Source organism: Vicia villosa, linkage group LG1 (assembly GCF_029867415.1).
Source record: "Vicia villosa cultivar HV-30 ecotype Madison, WI linkage group LG1, Vvil1.0, whole genome shotgun sequence".
Taxonomy (NCBI): domain Eukaryota; kingdom Viridiplantae; phylum Streptophyta; class Magnoliopsida; order Fabales; family Fabaceae; genus Vicia; species Vicia villosa.
Genome location: NC_081180.1, coordinates 188,388,184 through 188,395,503, shown reverse-complemented (window position 1 = coordinate 188,395,503; position 7,320 = coordinate 188,388,184). Strand labels below are relative to the sequence as shown.

The 7,320-nt window shown below is 36.5% G+C and overlaps 1 non-coding gene across 1 annotated transcript; it reads right to left on the bottom strand.

Annotated features, from left to right (window-relative positions):
* Nucleotides 1–4,882: 4,882 nt before the first annotated feature.
* On the bottom strand, nucleotides 4,883–4,989 carry LOC131645381 (small nucleolar RNA R71). Its single transcript, XR_009297006.1, has one exon. It is a non-coding gene; the product is annotated as a small nucleolar RNA R71 (small nucleolar RNA).
* Between the last annotated feature and the right edge of the window lie 2,331 nt (nucleotides 4,990–7,320).

Below are 7,320 nucleotides of genomic sequence, written 5' to 3'. Positions count from 1 at the left end.
TGGGTATAAAAATCTTGCCCGCCCCGCCAATATGGCGGGTTGGCCGGCGGCGGGCTTGCCCGCCTATTTTTATTTATAATTTTTCATTTTTTTAATATATTAATAGTTTTTTTTACCTTTTAATTAAATTTTTCACTTACTTTTTAAAACAATTTTTTATAAAAGCAACTTTTTAACAAATTTTACTTAAAAAAATATTACATATATTTACAAATAAATATATAAAATAAACCATCAAGAATTGGAATTACTATAATTAACTAAAAAAGAGGGAATTTTGGAGGAGGGGCGGGCTTTGGCGGGCGGCGGGCATCGGCGGGGTGGGCTATGGCGGGCGGCGAGCCTAAAATCCCAACTCAACCTGTCATTTTTTAGCGGGTGCGCGGGCCGGCCCGGTGGGCCACGGCCCGTTTTGCCACCCCTAGTCTATGTGGTCTTAGCATAAGAAACATGGGGGTTTTGTTTGTTAAGCACATTAGTGATTAAAAGTTAGTAAAGGGTTAACTAAAAATAAGAGAAAAAAGAGAATTGGAAAATAGAGAAGTTAGAGAACGTGAAAACAAAGAACGCGAAAGAAGAGAAGAGACACAAATAGGCTAAGAAAAAGAATCCATTTAAGGAGTAAAGAATCACCAATCCAAGGTAAGGGTGAGATTCTAACTCCATAAGGTTGGGAATGATGATTGGTATGTTAGGAATGGGGTTTTGGGTTTATGTTGATATTCTTAGGTATTGAAAAGAAATTCCATGAAATTGATGAATTGATGCATGTTTGATGATGATTCTTGTTGCTATGCGTTGAATGAGTGTTGTATGACTTATATTGCACAAAATTTGGTCTTGTTGTTGTGTTTCGTGGAAATTCATGTTTTGACCGTAAATTTAGCGTCGAAAGTGATGTCGTAGAATTGCATTTTTATGATCCCAGAAGATGTTATATGAATAGAGGAACATGAATATATGATTCTTTTGTAAAACCGGGCAGTTTAAGATGGACTTTTGGTGGAAAAAGGGGCTCAGGCAGTAGCGAACCCGTAGCAGAATTTTTCTGCAAAATCGACAGCCAGCATAGCGAGCCAAGAGCGCTTAGCAAGCTCTGTTAGAAATTTTTTTATAATTTTCAAAACTGAATTAGGTCTTGGACAATAGTAATTTATCATGAGTTTTAGTGAATTTTTCAGAATTTACTGGAGTCGTTTGAATGGTCTTTGAGCCGAGTTTTAAAGAAAATCAAATACTTGAATTTTGCTAAGTTATACATTGTCATGGATGATTGTTTGAAGGAGACCTGTATATCCTAACTATTGTTTATGAACAGTATAGGCTTTACCTGTGAGGATTGATGATCGTGAGATGAAGTAGTTCAGAGGTAAAGAGATTGCTCTCGTGAAGGTAGTATGAGGAGGCATTGCTGGAGAGAATATCGTTTGGGAGTTGAAAAGTAGGATGCGAGAGTCCTTTGGCGTAGGGTGGTAACTTTAGAAAATATAATTGTAGGTGTTGAGGGTGTGCGAGTAATAGTGTAGAGATGGGTGGTGTGGTGAGTAGAGCTAATTAGCAATATTAGTTAATGATTAATTAGTTAGATAATATATATTGGTATTGATAAATTTTTTAGTTAAATAAATAAGTATTATTAATATAATTGGTGGAAGTAAACAATAGTAATAATAAAATAATAAGAGAGGAAAAGGGATTTTGGGATAGAAAAATTTTCAAAACGTGAAACACGAGAAAAAGAGAAGAAAGGAGGAAAAAGAGAAGAGAGAAAACTAGGACTCAAGGGAAGACTCCATTGTTAAAGTTTGAAGAGTCATTGCTATGAAATACCAAGTAAGGGTGAGGTTTCAATTCTATAAGGGTGTGCATAATGATTTATAGATTGAGAATTATGATTGCCATTGTTGGAATGTCTTTCTTTATGTTGTTTTCATCTCTTTTAGGTGTTGAATGAAATTAATGTATGCGATGTGTTGATTGTATGATTGGGTAATTTTTGTGGTTGGTAAAAGTTTGGAAATTGGTATGTTGTTGTGAATTAGATTTTAGAGTTTGAATATGTGATTTCTCTCAAATAAATGGGGTTTTGGAAGATTTTGGGGACTAGTTTTCGTACCACGGAATTTTAGAAAATTGATTTTTTTTTTCTGCATGTAACCGTTTACATGGTTTGATGTAACCGATTATATTGTCTAAATTTTTTTAAAATGGGCATTCTGACAGCATGTAACTAGTTACATGAATTGATGTAACCGGTTACATCAGTGAAAAACTGTGTACTTTTCTACTTGAATTGATGTAACCGGTTATATGGTTTGATGTAACTCGTTACCGATGTTTTGACAAAATTTTGTAAAACTTTAAAAATACATAACTTGAGCTTCGTGTGTCCAATTGAGGCCATGTTCAAAGCGTTAGAAATATGGATCAATGTACTTTCATTCAAAAATAGTTTCATTTTCTGCAAATGATTTAAATGACGTTGATAACACGATTTTATATCGTATATTTAGCTTAAAATCCATAAGTATTATTAGAATTTTCTTTTAATTATATTGTTTTATTATGATATTATGCGAGTATTTGCGATGTTTCAGGTTTTGAGTTCATATTGAGACTATTTGTGAAAAGAAGAAGAAATGGAGCAAAAATCATTATTATTTATTCTTAAAAGATGAAAGAGAGGTGTTGAAGTAATAAAGGGGTGCAAAAGAAGACCCAATTATGCAAAGATGCAAGCCCAGCCCACGAAGGAGCTAGACATGATCACTTGCACGTGGCCCACATTGAAGAAGACCAAGTAAAGAGTGGAGACGTCCGTCTCTCACTCCACTTCCACGTCTACGCCACATCACGAAAAGGAGACGCCCGTCTCCAACTGCTCCTAAAAATCCTCCACTTGAGACGCACGTCTCAAGTCTGCTGCCTTGGTCTCCCCAAAAAGTGGAGACGTGCATCTCCGAGTCCCAAGTAAAGAAGTCCCTATTTTCAAGGAACGTATCTGCAGAACCTCACCTATAAAAGGAGGCTAATACTTTAGTTCTCCAGGTCCGAAATTTTGCTAACAAAGTGCTGCCGAATTCATTTCTCAAGCATTTTATTTCTCTTCGCATTTTATTCATTTGCTTTCTTTTTCTCATAACAATTTCTACACCGGAAATTGTTGTGAACCTTTTATAGATCTAACCTTAAGTTAGATTTAGTTTTATTTTCCTTGTCTTTAAATTTTACGCCTAATAATTTCTGAAGAACGATCCAGCCGATCCGTGGCGGAAGTTCGAGTACTCCAAGATCCAGATTTATTTCAGATTTATTTATTCAGGTTATTTATTTACTGGCTTTATATTATTTAATTGCATAATATATTGCATGCCTTTTAATATGCCTTTCATTATAAACCAAACAAATTTATGCATGTTTAACCGTATCAATATATCTGGCTAATTAAATAAGATATCGGTATGTAAAGTAAGTTAACCGTGGGATCCTAAATAAATTGGCTTAATTATGTTTTATTAAATATCACTTGTTTTTGGTTTTATGTCTAATTTAATAAATAAAGTCTTAAAATCAATAGAGCGAGAGTTTGAGGTTTTGAGGCCGACTAAGGTTAAAATCAATAGAGCGAAAGTTTGAGATTCTTAACTGGCGAAAGCGTATTAAAACTAATTAGAAATTATTTACTTTCAAAAAGTGTTTTTAAACCCGACGCGGGATGGCGAAAGCGTACGTTAGTGAATACTAGCATGAACCGAGTCAACAGAGCGAGAGTTTGAGACTAGGGGATTTAAGTAGATAACGACTTCATAAAGCAAGCATTTTATTAACTACTTTATTTTCAAAAAGCTTTTCTAAATCTAATGGGATGGCGAGAGCGTACATTGTGAGTTAGGATAGTAGTCTAAATCAACAGAGCGAGAGTTTGAGAGGAGGACTTTTAAATAATAGAATTAATAAAGATCTTTAATCGAATGCATACAATAGCCAATGGACCTTCGGATCGCCTAAGTTAAACGAAATACATACTGATATCCATTATTATTATATTTCTTAGAATTCACAATTACCTTCCCTTTAGAAACAATCAAAATATTAGTAGCCTTAGCTTTACATAGTAACCTTAGATAACGGTAGATCGATTCATAGTCCATGTGGATTCGATATCTTTTAAAACTACACGACACGACTGTGCACTTGCAGTTATCAGATTTATAGACACGTAAAGTCGCTATCAAGTTTTTGGCGCCGTTGCCGGGGACTATTTAAGTCGATATCGTAACTCACTGTTACACCGTAGAAACTAGGGCAAATTATTTTCTTTCTGTTTGAACGATTGTATGCCAAGTACTCGTTCACAAGGAGGGGATTTAATACAACGAATTAACGAGATCGAACGTTTTGTTAACATAAGACGTCGAGCTTGTATTCTTCCCGAAGTAACACCAATTCTGATTTCTCAGGAATTGATCTTTACTGATCAAATCAATCAAATTACCCCGAAGTTAGAGATGGCTTCCCCTCGTCCTCTTAGAGACTATGCCGCTCCTTCACGAGCTGAACCGCACTCAAGTATCGCACCACCTGCGATTGAGGCAAAAAAATTCGAACTGAAACCTTCATTGGTACAAGCTGTCCAGTAGAACCAATTCTCTGGAAGCCCTGCACACGATCCTAATCTCCATTTATCCGTGTTCGTGCAATATGCCGACACTGTCAAAGCTAACAACGTTAGCTCCGAAGCTATTCGATTACGCCTTTTCCCTTCTCCTTGAGAGATAGAGCTAGAGCGTGACTTCAGTTCCTGCCTTCTAATTCCATAACTACATGGGACGAACTGAAGAGAGTATTCTTAGCTAGATATTTTCCGCCTAGCAAACCTGCTATGCTAAGAGGTCAAATCAACGGATTTACCCAAAAAGATAACGAATCACTCTTCGAAGCTTGGGAGCGATACAAGGACATGCTTAGACTATGCCCTCATCATGGACTCAAACCATGGCTGATCATCCATACTTTCTATGGTAGTCTACTTTATAACACTAAAATGACTATAGATGCCGCTGCTGGCGGAGCTCTAATGGACAAACCCCATGATGAAGCATACAACCTCATAGAAAACATGGCACAAAACCATTATCAATGGGGAGGAGAACGAGCTGCTCTAGAGAAAACCCAAATCAAAGGAGGAATGTACGAAGTAAGTGGTATTGACCGCGTTAACGCTAAAGTAGACGCTTTAACTCAAAAGATCGAGAACTTGACCATCACTCTTTCAGCCACCGCGGCTGTTGTAGCACCTAACTGCGAGATTTGTGGATTAACTGGACACGTCATTGCCGAATGTCAACTTCTGACTGGTATTCCATTTGATCAAGTAAACTACGCTCAAGGAAACCCTTACTCTAACACGTACAACCCTGGATGGAAGAACCATCCAAACTCTTCGTATAAGAACAACAATGCGTTGTACGCACCTGGACAAGCACCTGCTGTCCCACCTGGCTATCAAAAAGCGCCTGTAGCTGCTCCAAACGCCCCTAGGAAGTCAAATCTAGAAATCATGATGGAAAACTTCATAGCTTCCTGTCGCTACCGCGAAAAATGGATCAGAGTCGCCACTAATATATTTATCCCATCGAGGGAAAGGAATATCAGAAACCTAACTCGAAAAAGAACAAGGTCTTTCGACCAGAGAACAGGGCACAGGAGTCGGTTACGCAAGGGGAAGGTGCTAGCACCCCTCACGCCCATCGTACTCGATGGTATCCACCTATGTTTGTTTCTATCTAAAGGGTGTATCTATCACTAATGCAATGCATGATTAAACTTAAATTTTTTTAATAATTATTTTGCTCGCTAGAGTTGCCTCTATGCCTACGTATCCTCTTAAGAAGAATCAGAGCGCCGTAGTTCTGCTCAAGATTTTCTATGTTTTTTATTGTTTGTTGGTGTTTTTTATGGAACAGTTACATCACACTCCGCCGCTCGACCTTTGGAGACTTACGCTGGGATTGGAGTGGAAGTAACATGCTCTTAAAAGCAAAACAAAAGTATGTCGAGCGTCTCGAGTGAACCTTAAACAAGGAAGACTCGATCAACTCTGGGTTTGTGTTTTTTAAGTTTAGGAATTTCCACTCAAGTGATCCCCTTAAACAAGAGGGACGAGAGTTTCCATTCCTTTTTACTATTTTCACTATTTATTAATGTTTTTTTAAGTGTTTTCTTGGTATTTTTTAAAGGGATTTTATTTTGGATATTTATCAGGTGTTTTAGTGTTGTAAAAAGAAAAAGAATGAGAATGGGGGAGACTAACCTAATTTCTAATGCCTAGAGTTATTGTTATTCTAATCTAAGTCTAATATTAACATGGTGACTAAATTCTTAAAAGGAGAATTAAAATGATATTAACAAAGTAGGCCAAAAATATGGCAAAAAAAAGTAACAAAATTACACAACAATTATACAAAAATAGCATGAAAATTATACAAAAGCATAAAGGAAACGGTTCAAGCATTAGTACAAAATTAGACCTAAAAATACTATTATTTTTATGGGTTTTTAATGAAGGAATTCAATGTCAAAATCAACCTAAACAAACTACTATTTTTAGGAGTTTTTATATCATTTTTATTACCTAAAAATCAAACAAAAATTATGATTCTAACAATTGTTATTACCTAAAAATCTAATGAGAAAATTATGATTCTAAATGTTTTTCATTATCTAAAAAGTATAGTAAAAAGAACTTAGTAAAACCTAAAATATCAATTATATGTGAGTCAGGGGGGTGTGAAATCAGAATGGTGGTGCTGTCAGCCAAAGGGCGCAGGAAGCCCAATCACGAAACCCAAAGGGCGATTTTTGTAATTCAATTTTCTCTAGCATGGCCAAAAATGAAGGACCCATGGGCCATGAGGGAGGTGTGCGCAGGAATTTGTGGAGAGCCCAAGGTTATGATCCAATTTCCAGATTTTATGGTCCATCATTGTTCAGACTTTTTGACTTTGTTATTCAGATTTTGTCAATTGATTCTGTTTCTTAACAATTCTAATATTGGTTTTAAAAGAGAATAGAAAATGAAAATTAAAGAAAAGGAAAAAAACGAAACGGTGCGTTTACTCATGACTCCAAAGCTTCACAAACCAAACCTATCCCTATCTTATTCTCAATTTCACCTGGCCAGAGCGATTTCCGGCGAAGCCTCCCCCCATCGCCGCCTTCAAAATTCCTCTAACCACAACGATCTAAACACAAATCCCACCTAAATTCACGCTCTAATCGCATATCCGATCTTAGATTCCGCAAAAGACTCCCAATATA